Here is a 15302-nt window from a genome sequence, read left to right as displayed (position 1 = left end):
TTGGACCCCTTCTGCCCGGTGACCTTCCTGTATCCCATGGCCACACCAGACCTTAGCAACTTGAAGAACCTCAGCCTGATGTGCTGCTGCCAGACACCACTCCCGGTCACGAGCCTCCACCCTCCCTGTCCTTAGTGCCTCCGCACGGATGGTGACAAGTCCAGGCCTCATTTCACAGGTGACCCCCAGGTTCATCTGCCGCACCCCCAGCCTTACCCCTCCTTTTCATCACGCCTTCCAGACCCCCACCCTTGGAACCTCCCAACATTTTCCCCGCCCCACCCTGGGTGGAGAGGATACCGCAGTCCAGGGGTCTGGGCTGCCGTCATCTGTGCTTAGTCTCGGCCACCCCTGCTGCTTGCCCTTCAGTGTAGTATCTTGTCTCGGGGCTCCTCTCTCATCCCCTCCAGGGCTGCATCGACTGAAGGTGCAGGTTAAGCTTTTGTGCAGGTGGAGGTGACCAGCGGGAAGTTCGAAGAGGGAGGGGGACGCAGGGACTGGGGAGAAAGGACTGGGGTGAGTGCGTGTCCCATGAAGCCACGGGAGCAGATGGAGTCCGTCAGGAGGGAAGAGAAGAGACAAAGCGTTCATTGTCCCCAGTGCCCACCCTTCCTCCTGGGCTCCCTGTCCCATGTGGTGCCTCTTTCACCTGGAGGCCCAGAGACTTGAAGCAGAACTGGTTTTCCTGGGCTCCCTCATCCCCTTTGTCCCTACGCCCTTGCCATCCAGTCGGCCCCCAGCTTACATTCCTGACTTCAGCTGCCATCACCTCTAAAATCTCCTTCCCCGCCAACACTGGCCCTGCTTTGTCCCTGCAGGTCAGGGCCCTGCTCTACTCACCTGGATGTCCCTGGCTGGGCAAGCGAGCCCGCCGCGTAGGCAGCACTCCCCGAAGGTTTGTGTGGTGCAGAGTGAGCCTCGGAGCTGCCGCAGGTTGCTGGGACCCACTCTGCAGCCTGAAACCTTGCAGTTCTAACAGGTGCCCAGATGATGCCGGTGCTGGGTGAGCACCAGTGGCTTTAGTGCACCAACTGGCCGGATGAACCTGAGCTAGTCCCTGAGGTATGGTCTGGTTCATCCAGAGGGAAGTGGGTTCTTCCTCATTCAGGCCCACCCCACGCCTGAGCAGCAACTAAGATGCCCTTAGATCCATTCACTTTCGGTGGCGTCTTTTCCGGTCGATTCTAACGTTATCATGGTTTTTACACGTGTAAAAACGCACCCCCCACCCCCCCCCATCCAGGACTGGCACAGTTGATTTTTAGACTCAAAGACAGGTGTGATTTGGGTACATTTAATCATGGTTGGCTTGGCTGGTGGTTCAGTCTTTCTAGATTGTCATGTGTATGGGTGGTAACTTCTGTTTCTGTTTCATCCCTCCCTCTATGTTGTTGCCCAGTCATGTGTAAACGTGTTGAAGGACCTGGGGATGAAGGATTCACCTGCGGCTCAGGAAACCCTTCAGTAGACCCATCATCAGCCCCTCTGGACCACAAGACTTCACCTAAAGTAGCTGAGCTCTAGTCCCTTAATTTAACAAAAAGACTGTCAAACGCCACCCTTCTGAAGCAACTGAATCGAACATGGAAAATCATGAAACGAACCAACTTGGCTGTGGCCCATTCACCCATGCAAGAGCAAGTTCACCCATGCTCTTGTTGGAGGTGGTCTATCTGAGTCTCCTGTGTCTCTTACTTACCAGGGGCCCCAGGTCGGGGGTTTGGAAGGGCAGACAGGATGACAAGCATTTAGAGGAACCCCAAACGGTTCTTTATGCTGAGACTTCCCAAATGGGGTAATGACAGGCTCCATTATCTTGATAAGAGTTTCTTTTGGACATTGTCCAGTTTCCTTGTTCTCATTCTTTGTTCCCCAAGCAAACTGCTGGCATATAATTTGATCTCTCAAGCAGAACAATTCTTTAGTGAAAGTATACTCCGACTGCAAATGAATGAATTTGTCTCCTGGCTCACCAATTAGTGTCTGGCGAGTGTAATTAATGTAACTGGATTTCCTAGAATCTGATCACACTGGGGCGAATTGAACTTGAAAAGGCTAACACTCCATGATGCTGCTACCCCGTCTACAGCCCCGCCTGAAGCAGCCACACCCGCTCTCCCCCACCGCCCGGTGCTCCCTTCACTTTGCTGTTAGACCTTCACTCTTGAGGCTTCCCTGAGGAAGTGCGCTGGGCTCCACCAAGGGAAAGTGTACCTTAAGGGAAAGTGTTAAGGAGTAAATAACTCCAGAGAGATGGTCACATCTCTGATGTTTTATTTTCCCACTTTGCTGTGAGCCTACTGGGCACTGCAATTTCGCCTATATCACTTCCAACCATGTTGGTCTAGATCTAGTGTTGCCTTTAAAGATATTCTCCCTTTACTCTTTCAGGGAGAAGCCACTTAGCATCCTTTGTGGGGCATATGTCAAAAAATTCTGTGCTTGTTCTGATGACCTTAGAGCCAGTTTTCCTTCTCTACCCATTCCTTTGAATGTTCCTGAATAGCAAGGCATCCTTCGGTGAGGGGCACTTAGACACAAGGCCTGCCATTTGAATGGAAACACAGTCTTTTTGGGGGAAGGGGAAGGCTTTGGGGTCTAGTGGAAAAATACCAGGCTTTGGAGTTAGACTTCAGTTCAAGCTCTGGCTCTGCCACTTTCTAGCTGTGTGACTTTCATAAGTTACTTAACTTCTCTGAGCCTGAGATGAGGAATCTCTGAAGGAGTTATTGAGCTAGTGTGAGATTTTGACCACCCTATCCAAATAGCCCTCCCTACCACAGATACTTGCTATTCTATCACCTTGTTCATTTCCTTCAAAATTCTTATCCCAATCTGAAATGTTTCTCCCTACATATTTATCTCTTGCCTATTGTCTGTGTTGCCCTAGTTTATAAAGCCCAGGAGGGCAGGGGTCCTGTCTATCTGGCTTTAAACTTCAGCCCTATTACCTAGAGCAGTTCCTAAGTGCTCAGCACTTATTTGTTGACTGAACAAATGTATGGATAACATAATCCTCAGCACGCGGTTGACACCCAGTTAAGGTAGAACGCACTCAAACCACCTGGGTGAAGAGCGCTGGTCCTCCTCTTCCGATTGGCCCACACTCATTCAGTCCACTCATTCTGCACATATTTCCTGAGTACCTACTGTGTACTAAGTACTGTTCTAGATTCTGGGGATACAGCAGTAAACAAAACAGACACAAATTCCTGCCTCGTGAAGCTTAAGTTTTAGTGGGCAGACAGGCAAAAGAATAAAGAAGTCAATTATAAGGAAGCCAGACCGTGAGAAGGGCTGTGGAGCGGGTAGGGAGTGCGGGGGAGGGAGGGTCAGGAAAGTCTGCCCGGAGGAGATGATATGTCAGAAAAGTCCTGAAGGAAGGGAGGGGTGAACTCACAGATTTCTGGGGGAAAAGTCTTCCAGGCAGAGAAAACAGCAAGTGCAAAGGTCCTGGGGCTGGATGATTGCCGGAGTGGGCTGCGGGGAGAGAGGTCACGGGGGCTGGTTGAGCGGGCCCTCGTAAACCACGGTGAGGGCTTTCCGCGTTGCCCTGAGAAAGATGAGAAGAATATGGCGAGCCTTCTGTTTTCTAGGGTCATTAGAGGGCTGTGTTTGTTGCTGGAAGATTCTGCAGTTGGACTGCCCCCTGGTGAGCAGAGAGCTGTGTCAGGCCTCTACTCTCCATCCTTCTCACGAGAGGGAGTTTCTGCCGCCCTGGACACTGGCCTGGCTCTGCGTGTCACTTCCTCTCCCTGGAGTGTCCCCTGCTCCAGGCTGTAGGTTACCCTGGAAGGCAGGGGCAGGGGGTGGTGCTGCTTTTGACAGCCACTTTCAAGAGCCAGTGCCGACTGAACACCTGATCGCCTTGAAGCTCCCAATTACAGAGGAGCAGCAGGAAAGGATGAGACTCAGCTTGGTCCTCAGGCTGGGGGCTGGGGTGGGGTGCGGGTCCCTGGGAACCCGGTTGGGAAGACAGGCTCTCTGAGAGAAAAGCTGAGTGATGTTGCAACATTGTAGGTGTCACATGCACAGTGCCCAGAGGGTTGTTACAATGGTAACAATGGCTAACAATTATGTCAGGCTACTCAGCGACAGTAAAGTTAGATTTTAGGGGTCAAGCTGACACCCAAAGGGGAGCCACGGTCACACAGACTCCTGGGACCCAGTACCTGGACGCATGATGTCTGAGAGGCCACAGCCCCCGATTCTCCCCACCTAGGTCTGTCCCACGTCACGGGGCTCCCGGGCTCAGAGATCAGAGACCTCACAGGGCTGGAGGACCCAGGTGGCCGGCAGGGTGCAGAGCCAACCTCTGAGGAAAGGGGTTTAGATGACGCAAGCTGAGGGCAGGCGCCTGCTCTACGGCGTCCACTGGGACCTGGCTCAGTATCAGGGCAGAGCCTCTGGCAACCGCAGGAGCCTCTCTGGGCCTCCAGTTCCTGGTCTGTAAAGGGAGGGGCTGGCCTCCATCAGGGAACCCCCAGCTCTGCCACAGGCTGCCCTCTAGGAGGACAGGGGCTGGTGGCACTGACTGAGCTGGCAGGGACTCCCCTGCCACACTCAGAGCGGTCCCAGTGACGTTAATGTTAATATTTGGAGCTTCCCCACGACTTTCCATTTAGGAAAGTGTTCTGCCTCTTACAAAAAGCCATGAGGGACCCCTACAGAGGATTCTCCCCAGTGAAGGCCAGGCCTCCCGCGTTGAGGCCCAGTGCTTGGTTCTGCGTTTTGGAGTTTTCAAGAGCATGTGGTCATCGGGACCATAATCACCCAGGGAAGGTCCTTGAGAAATGGGGTCTGAGGGCAGAGTCTTGGATTTTTTTTTTTTTTTTTGCGGTACGCCGGCCTCTCACTGTTGTGGCCTCTCCCGTTGCGGAGCACAGGCTCCGGACGCGCAGGCTCAGTGGTCATGGCTCATGGGCCCAGCTGCTCCGCGGCATGTGGGATCTTCCCAGACTGGGGCACGAACCTGTGGCCCCTGCATCGGCAGGCGGACTCTCAACCACTGTGCCACCAGGGAAGCCCTAGAATCTTGGATCTTTAATGAGTTTTTCCTTCTCCCTACTGTTCTTAATGTCAGGTTTCATTAGGAAATGGAGTTCTGTAGCTCTGCTCTTTCTACCCAGACATGCTGTTGACATAGATGCTTCTAACCAGTGGGCAGGGGAAAGAATGGTTGGCCCTCTGAGAGGGGTGGGTCTCTCCAGTACCCTCTTCTCTACACAAGAGGAAAACCACTCTGAACAGGGTCTGATGAAAGGCCATGGGACACAAAGGGCCTTGGGACAGGGTGGGGTCCTGGTGATGAAGGACGCACACTGTGGTGGCAGGTGGTCTGCGCCCCCACTGTGTTCTTCCCGCACATCCAGGACCCCACCGCCTTCCTGCTCCACTGACATCGCCCACCTTTCCACCTGGACACCTCTCCAGCTGGCTTTGAAATGACAGGTACGTTCCCTCCTCTTCCTCCTTCCTGGTGTCTTCTGAACAAAGAGCTCACAAGCCCTTGTTGTGTTAGGATCCTTATGCTAACCACAGGGGGGAGAGGACAGGGTCATCACAATGACAACAATGAGGAAATGGTGCTGTTCCTTCTGCTCTGAGCTGAGCTATTGATGCGGTTTCCTCCACAGTCTCCTGGCAGGATCCCCACCACCCACTCCACTCTCACACAATCCTGAAAGGTCACTCCTGTTTCTCATCTGGTCTTCCCACCCTTGTTTGCCCGATGACCCCTGCTTATATTTCAAGTCTCACTTCCTTAGAGAAACTGCTTCTGCCATCTGATTGACGTTTTATTCCCTGTATTCTCCCATAGCAACTTGTATTAATACTCATGCCCTGTTGTAATCGTCACCATGCAGGTCTGTCTCTAAGACCAGACAGTGTGCTTCTGTGGGGGAGGGACACTTCGTACCCCCTCCTCCCTCCTGGATATTTCGTACTCCTACCTCTATTTTTCTCTGCTGTGCTCAGGGCAGGCATTACAAATCAATCACAGCACTCTTTTTTTGATGATCCCAAACTCAGCACTTCATAATCATTCTCAGCCCAGCACTTCAAGATCCAAACAATCATAACCCCGTAAGAGGAATCCAGGGTGCCGTCTGGTCTTAGGCTTCCCTAGCAGATGTGTATCCTGGTTCTCTTGTCACCTGACTCTCATCAACTGTTGGACGGAAAGTAGGAGAATGAAAAAGAGTGAGGTTATCCTGCAGAAATTTGCCTCTTCTCATCAAGGGGAGAGAAGGAACTTGGGAATGATGGGAAGAGCTATAGGATTAAAAAAGAAATCCAAGGTTGAAAGTAACTTGCATGTGGATGAAGCCAGATGCAGACATCCAGCCCTAAATCCTGCTTGGTGGCTAATACAGGGCATGGGCTCCCGGTATACTTCCAGAATGAAGCACCAGGAGACTAGGGGTTAACAGCTCGTGGCAAGGAGGCCAAGGTGTCCTCTCACAGCCTCCACATCTCAGCTGAAAGGCGGGACATGGCTCACTCAGGCCACGATAACAGAGGCAAGTCCTACAAAGCCATATGCTTCTAACCAAGAGTTACCAACCACCAATAGAGTTTTGATAAAAAATAAACAACAAGAAACCTTCCTGGTAGATTGTCGGGGTAAAACCAGAGTCTGGTGATAAAGAAAGACTGGGGGTCCCAAAGCGTGGGACCCTCTATGTAAGAGAGGGATTGCGGGCAAGGTTGGGGGCAGGTGTGGTGGGTTTGCAAAGCTCCAAAGGTCAGACAATGTGAATGCCAAGGGCAAGAAATCAAAGACTGTGAGTGGTTGGAGGTGGTTCAGTTTGAGATCTCATGTTCTCAGCTGCTGGGTTATGGAATCCATGAGAGAGGCAGAAGGTGACGGCTAAAGCTAATATAAGCCTGTGGAATCCATGGGTATCACTCATGTCTTCTGCTCTCCAGTCATGTCTGCACTGACGCCATCCTCATTTCTCCAAGGCAAAGGGCCAACAGGAGACCTCCCTGCCAGGGCAAATCATCCCCAAGAGATGATTTTCCCCTTTGGCACCATGTCCTGTATTTGCTCAGCAGCCCACATCCTGCTCTGCCCCGAACCTTGGAGCAGTCTTCCCACAAATTCTTTCAAATTCTCCAAGATTAAAATCAATCCTATATTCAGGGAACACTTGAGAGACTTAGAGGTTCACCTAGAAGGAAGTGGAAATTGCATTGCTAATGTCAGTGCTTTTGTAGTTGGGCAATAGTCAGACTGTTCATATAACAATCAATCTAACACACCTAAATTGTTCCCACAGATTAACCATCGATTGTTAGAAAAGTCACTTACTTCCTTTATCTTTACGGCAGCAGTAGAAATAGAGTACCCCGGAAGACACGCCTCCTTATAGCTAGGAACTTATAAATAGCAAGGCATTTTTCTTCAAATTGAGAAGAACCCAGAAAAATGGGGATCTCCACAGTCATCCTTGAAATATGTCTTTTATTGGGTCAAGTTCTATCTACAGGTATTATATCTAATTACTACATTTGTTAATTTCACTGCTCTAACTCCAAATCATGGCAAATTATATCTGTTTCTTGGTGCTAGACTTTCCATCTCAAGGGGAGTTTTCTATCAAAGGTGGGGGCAATTCTTTGCTAATCATTGTAATTGCAAGTATTTTTATTTTGTTTCTGGCTGAGAAATGCCATGGTTGTAGTTAGAAAAAGTCAATCATTATGTCAGTGTCTACAGTGAGTTACTCAACTAAGGAAATGATTGACTGGTCTTAGAAAAATTCCTGAAATTAAGGAAAAGTATGCACTATTAAGAGGTCCTAAAACTTCGTCATCATTGGTTAAGCCCTTAGTTTGTGTACTGATGAAAATGGGCAGAAAAGATTGCCCTGGAAATGCTCATCATGTGACTTCTTTCTGCAGGTGTGTCTGGCTTATTAATTAATATTTACCGAGCAAAATCAGATCAAGTGGCTGAGCACAGATAAGATCATTAAGATAGCAAGTTTGTGTCTGTCACTACTTTAGAGAAATGATTTTTTTTATAAGATGTGGTTAAATTCTCTCTTTTTAAAAAATTATTTATTTATTTATTTTTGGTTGCGTTGGGTCTTCGTCGCTGCGCACGGGCTTTCTCTAGTTGTGGCGGGCAGGGGTTATTCTTCGTTGCAGTGCGCGGGCTTCCCCTTGTGGTGGCTTTTCTTGTTGCGGAGCACAGGCTCTAGGCGCATGGGCTTCAGTAGTTGTGGCACGTGGGCTCAGTAGCTGTGGTTCGCAGGCTCTAGAGTGCAGGCTAAGTAGTTGTGGCGCACGGGCTTAGTTGCTCCACGGCATGTGGGATCTTCCCGGACCAGGGATCGAACCCATGTCCCCTGCACTGGCAGGCGGATTCTTAACCACCGCACCACCAGGGAAGTCCTAGAGAAATGATCTGAAGCTTAGTTAGTCAAGCATATCTTTGTGTTCTTAGAGTGTCAAGTGATAAAATGGACACGAAAGAGCCCTGGGCAAATCAGTGAGACCTTGAATCTCAATGTCATTTTACCGAGATGCTAAGTGAACAGGACAATTAACCAGTCTGTCTATTAGTTCTCTCTTTTTTTCTCTCTGTCTCTCTCACTCTCTGTCTCTGCCCAGGAGCACGCTGACAGGTGACACCCACCTTCCCTTCTTGTCAGGAGGACCTCGGGGGGTACAGGCTCTGGACAATCTCGGGGCTGGAGATTGCGTCTGCATCAAAATATTTGAAAATGGAAGGCAGTGTTCTTAGCTCCAGCTTTTATGAGTGTGAAGTTAATCCCTGGACTTGCACTGGCTCTGAAAAGTGACAGGGGATTCATGTCAGCCCCTAAAGGACAGGGAGCGTATTGCCATGTCCTTATCTACAAAGGGGCTTAAGGCAGCTTCTACGCGTGGCTTGAGGGAACTTGTGGTTTGACATGATGTTATGTGCACACATATGCTATGTGCACACACATACAAGTGTGCCTGCATTTGTACTTTAGACGTAAGGATTAACTCCCTGTGAAGCGCTGGCTCTGTACCAGGTGCTCTGTGAGACAGGGTACCTATCTTCCCTTGTCTAAATCTGCTAACGAGTTAGGTATCCACATTGCAGATGAGGAAACTGAGGCTCAGAAAGGTTCTGTGTCCCATCCAAGGTCAGCAGTTGCTGCGGGCGGTGGGCCGGGATTTGAACCAGGAGGAGGTCTGCTGGCATTCGGGTAGCGCATAGCGGCTTTGGCCCATTAACCCCTGCTGTTCCTTGCAGAGGTCTGAGGACTGCTGGAGCCCCCCGGGGGGAGCTTTGTGCTGGGGGAACCCATGCAGCAGACACTCTTCTCAGCTCCGGTCTTTGCACAAATTCTTGAGAAGGAGTCAGTGAGCTCAGGTTTGTGCAGGGCTCTAGGGGCCGTGGAACCCCTGCTGCTCCTGGCAATGTCTTTGATTCTACCATTTACCAGCCCTGGAGCCTCTGCAAGCCTCAGTTTCTTCACTGGTAAATTGGGGTTGTGTTCCAGCTTCACAGGGTTGTATAGACCTGAGGTCACCCACGTGGTGTCTGGCACCTGGAGGGTGTGAGGGGGCCTGGGTGCCATCCACTGTTACTCTCCTAGGCATTTTCCTCACATAACTTCCTAAATGCAAAGTGGTATCTTGGACTGGATCCTAGAAAAAGGAAAAACTGGTGAAATCCCAATAAAGTCTGGAGTTTAGTTAGTAAGAATGTACCATTGTTGATTTGGTAATTGTGACAAAGGTACCTCAGTCATGTGAGATGTTAGCATGAGGGGAAATTGGGTAAGAGTATATGAGAACTCTCTGTATTTTCTGCAACTTTTCTATAACTCTGTAAAGTTATTGCGAAAGAATTTCTTTTAACTCAACTTCCCTTGGTCCCATTTCTTCAAGGTCAATGTTTTGCAAAATAAGAAAGTAATAGTTGCTTACAAACTAATTCCTAGCAAAGTGTTAATGCCTGTACTTCCCCTTTTCACAGTTTATCAGGGGTTTTGGCAATGATTAACGCCATGAAAAAAAGGAGGAAATGGAATGGAAGGACTTTAAGGCGCTGCGAGATGCCCTTATGCGGGTGACATTGGACTGGGGAGGCACTTCCGTTATCACTTAAACAGACCTCACAGACGTCTAATTACTCCCTCGCCAGTTCTGTTGGCTGCAGCTCGTCTTTACTGTGCAAAATCCCCCCCTGGGCATTATGTCACTCAGTCCAGTCTAGGTGCGGAATGTTACAGAAAGGAGGTAAAGTCCAAGGCCGTGCCCCGGGAACGAGTCCCAGAGCGTCACAGCCTGGCACCGGGACCCTGCGTTCCTGCCCGGCCATCCTCTCCAGCCTCCTGTGTCTCTCCAGACCCCCACCTGGGTTTCGGTTCCCACTTGCTCCCTGCTGTTTTCCACCCCATGATTTTATTTGTTCTACCTGTTTTCCAGGACACTTGGTAGCGGGATGTCTCACAGTACAAAGCAACCTGTCCTGCCCACCTCAGGCCCCAGAGTAATGCTGCCTCTTGCCATGGTGACTGCGCTCACGCTGTTCCCTCCACCTGGAACACAGTCTTATTCTTCCCCTCCTCTGGCTAAATCTAGCTACTCTTTTTAAATACGATGGACACTGTCCCATCCAGGAACCCTGACATGTACTCTCAATACACACACACACATGCACACACACACACACGCACACACACACACGCAGTGTGCCTATGGTTGCCATTCTTATTCTCCCATAACATCTTAACTCTTACACTAGATCATCTGTGGATTTTTCTAGAGATCCTGCTATGCCGGGAGTCCCTGGAGGGCAGGGACCACACCTTGCTCACTTAGTACAACACAGTGCATCACCAGGAGGCTACCAAAGGCTCCCGCTGATGGTAATGGAAGGGCAGGAGAGAGGGTGCTTGTGCCCTGAAACATCCCCTCTGTGCCCTGTGCCAGGTCCCGTGAAGTATTTCTCTTCCCTTATGTATAGTTTATGGGGAGCCAGACACCATATCAGGAACAATACTGACCACAGCCTCTCCATTACTAAATAGTATTATGTCAGACTGTGTTGCTTTCTGACAAGTTGAAATGGAATCTCAGTGTTTTCACTTGAATTTTGGGAAGCAGTGGAGCTGAGCTGTGAGCACACTTGCTCTGGGATCAGTGCACTCGACTTCCAGCATCAGTTTCACTCTGTCACAGCTGTGTGACCTTTGACGAGTTGTTTTCCTTCCCTAAGCCTTGGATTTCTCTTCTATAGAATAGATTGTGTAATAATTCTACCATAAAGGATATTGTGAAGATAAAATGAGATACTACAGGTAGACCACTTAGCTTAATGCCGGAATGTCCTAATTGCTAAAAGGTATGAGCATCTCCCCTCCCTACCTCTCCCCTCTCCCCTCCTTCTTTTTCTCTCCTCTTCCTGCCTCTCGGCTTTATCCTTAGCATCATTTTTTCCTTATCTTCTTTTTCTTTTTCATCCTTGTTCTTTTCTTTTAGGCTACAACCCCATTTCCCTAAAAGATTTTTTCCCTAAAAGAATCTGCCTCTTACCTTACCTGCCACCTCATTTCATGCCTTCCGCCTCAAACCACAGCTTTTAATGTATAGTTAATGTGGAAAATGTAGGAGCTAGAGAAAAACAGAGAAAAGGTGAAAACTCTCATCATCCTATCACTCGAGATTGCCTTTGTTAAAATATGTATTTCTTTCCAATTATGTGTGTATGTAGTGATATCATTTTTTCTGGCTGCCACTGTGCAGCATGAGGGATCTTAGTTCCCTGACCAGGGATCGAACCTGTGCCCCCTGCAGTGGAAGCTCGGAGTCTGAGCCACTGGACCACCAGGGAAGTCCCTAAGTGATATCTTTTCATATACAGTCTTTCTATAGTTTATATTCTGAACATTTTAACATGCAGTCATGATTTTGGAGACTGACGTTTTTTCAGGTTTTCTCCTTCTTTTTTTTTTTTTTAATTTCAGCTTTATTGAGGTATGATTGACCAAGAAATTTATAGGATATTTAAAGAGTATCTCGTGGTGATTCGATATGCATATGCATTATGAAAATATTCTCCCCCACCTAGTTAATGAACATATCTATCACCTCACATTTTTATCTTTTATTTTGGTGAGAGCATTTAAGTTCTACCCTCTTAATCAATTCCAACTGTATAATAAATACAGTGTTATCAACTATAGTCCCTATGTTTTACATTAGATCCTGAGAACTTATTCATGGTATCAGTGAAAGTTTGTACCCTTTTACTAACCTCTCCCTATTTCTTCCACCCCCTTTCAGGTTCTTTCTGTAATTATAATGGCTAATACTGTGAAGATAATGTTTGTTCATGCATCTTTGTCCACATTAAGTAAATTATGATTTCCTTTGGCTAGGTTCTTAGAAGTGGAATTACTAAGTCAAACAACAGTGAGAGGCCCGCATACCGCAAAAATCTTGACTGAATTGTTGGGTGAAAAACGGTGTACAGTCATTTTAATTTGCATTTCTTTGCTTACAGTGAAGGTGAATGTTTTTAAGCCATTTACATTCCTTTTCCTTGAAGTGTCTGTTTATATCCTTTATCCATTTATTTTGTGTGTGTGAAAGCTAGTATCATTTTTGTTGATTTATATAAACTCTCTCTATAATTTGGATGTCAATACTTTGTCCATTACATTGATGACAAATATTTTCCCAGTTTGTTGTTTGCCTTTTAATTTTGATTTTCTTCCACACAAATATTTTGTATTTTTACAAAATTAAATTTATTGCTATTTTCCTTTGTGATTTCCGGTTGATTTAACACCTAGAAATTTCACAGAAATCGGATAAACATTTAATTAGTTTCCTGTCTTGGTGTGTTTTAAAAAATCTAGTTCTTCTGTTCTGAAAATTATTTTGCTTTCTGGTGTGAAATAGGTATCTAAAATAATTTTTAAATTATTTAAAATTTTAAACTTTGTTTTAATTTTATGGCTTTATTTTGAATATTTTGGAGCTAATAATAATTTTTTGAACGCTGACTACATGGCAAACACTATTAAGCACTTGATATATTTTTCTGATTTTGTCTTCACAATAACCTTGTGAAGTAGGTTAGTGTAACTACCTTTTTGCAGATGAGGAAACTAGGACTGAGTGAGAATTAATGAACTGCCCAAGTTTAGAGACCAAATAAGCAGCAGAGCTAGAATTTGAACCTAAGTCACCTGTCTCCCAGGTTCATAGGTGGACAAGACCTCCCAGCCCCACTCTCACTGCCCCTACCCCTGCCCCTGCCCCATCAGTATTTTTTTCTTTTTCAAGAACTTATCAGTCATTTTTAGCCTATTTATTTTTCCTGATAAACTTCAGAATCTTTTTTTTTTTTTTTTTTTTTTTTTGGTCGTGGTAAGCAGGCCTCTCACTGTTGTGGCCTCTCCCGTTGCAGAGCACAGGCTCCGGACGCGCAGGCTCAGCGGCCACGGCTCACGGGCCCAGCCGCTCCGCGGCACGTGGGATCTTCCCAGACCAGGGCACGAACCCGTGTCCCCTGCATCGGCAGGCGGACTCTCAACCACTGCGCCACGAGGAAAGCCCCCAGAATCATTTTTTAAAGAACCAATCAATCCAAGAAAAACCTTTGGATGGAAATTATATCAAAACTATGAATTAGTTTAGAATGACTGGTTTTCCTATATTCAGTCCTTCCATCCAGAAACCCGATTCATCTCTTCATTTGCCAGGAGAGAGCCACGAAGCTTCACATAGAGTTTGTAGTTTTATTCTCATGAGTTTATTTCGAAAGGAAAGTTTATTCATTACGTCTTAACTTCCTCGGAGCTCATTTTCACCCACATCTTCCCCTCTGCCTGGCGCACATCCGCTTGGACGTCCAGGTCCCGTTCCAGGAAATCTCGCGTGATCTTCTGCCGGACTCCTGGACGTCCGGCAATCAGAGCCCTCAGTTCCCTGTCCTTTAATTGCTTACCTGCAGGCCTCGACAACTAGAGCCAATTACCAGCGGCGGCATCATGTAATCTCAGCATTCCCCTGGCTTCCTGGAGTCTAGCATGCAGGAGGTGCCAGTAAATGATTGTTGAATGAATTATTCCATCTATCACTGTGTCGAAACGCCCTTGCTGCAGGACAGCGAGCGGTTTTCAAACCTTAGTGTGTATCAGAATCACCTCGAATGCCTGTTAAAAACACATATTGTTGGGCACCACCTCCAGGGTAAATTCTTAAGTCTGGGGGAGGCCTAAAAATGTGCATTTTGTACAAATTCCCACATCCTGGATGGTGCTGCTGATTCATGGAACCGTTTTAAGAGCCATTGTTCTAAAGGAACACTTTTCTAACGTGACTGGGTCCGGTAGTTGGTTGGTTTTTCAAAAATGTTGTTTAAAATGGGGAAATCATAAAATATGATACAGACACATTTTAAATGTTTCATTTTATCTTAAAACATATAAACACACTTTGATTTGCCAACTTGTGGCTGTAGGCTTTTCTGTCAGTAGGGATCTTCTGCAATTCTGCAATGTCTTTCTTACATAAACTACGTCCATTTGGCATTATCTATAATTTCTAATTTTAGTTTCTCTAAAGTAGAGCATGAAATGAAAGACATTTGCAAAGCAGTATGAGGGGAGAAGTTCTATTACTTTACATATCCTTCTACTTTTTGCTGTTTAACCCACCTGATTTCTTTTAGCAACTGGATTTTATTTTATTTCCAAAGCATTCAGCCTTATTTTTTTTAAAGACATCTTTCATTTTGTACCCATATTTGATCAATTTACTTAATATTTAATCTAATGCCAGGTACAACCAGCATAAACAGGTTCAGGACTCATACCTGCCTTTAATCGATCACACAGCTTGGTTGGAGTGAAAGATGCCAGGTGTACTAGATATTAGCCTACCAGCCCTAGTGTTCAGTAGGTTTACAGAGAGGATGGAGAGCCTCAGTGGATCTGGCTAGTGGGTTACATATAGGGTAGTTAAGACAACTTCTTGTCTACTGCCACCTATGAGATGCGTTTCATCTAGAGTAGCCGGATATTGTAAGTAACAATACAATGCACCCAGTTAAATTCGAATTTCAGATAAAGTTTTTTTCTTAAGTATACATATATCCCATGTAATATTGCAGACATACTTATATTAAAGCAGTATTCATTGTTTATCTGAAATTCAAATTTAACTGGGCATCCTGTGTTTCATCTGGCCACTCGACTTCCACCCTGTTTTCTCCTAATGTATGTCTATGTCTTCTTCTAAGCCTTGTTGAAATATCTTCTCCTCTCTGGATTCCT

The sequence above is a fragment of the Leucopleurus acutus genome (genome assembly GCF_964270905.1).
Source record: "Leucopleurus acutus genome assembly, chromosome: 14".
NCBI classification, from domain to species: domain Eukaryota; kingdom Metazoa; phylum Chordata; class Mammalia; order Artiodactyla; family Delphinidae; genus Leucopleurus; species Leucopleurus acutus.
This window is presented reverse-complemented; position numbering follows the sequence as displayed.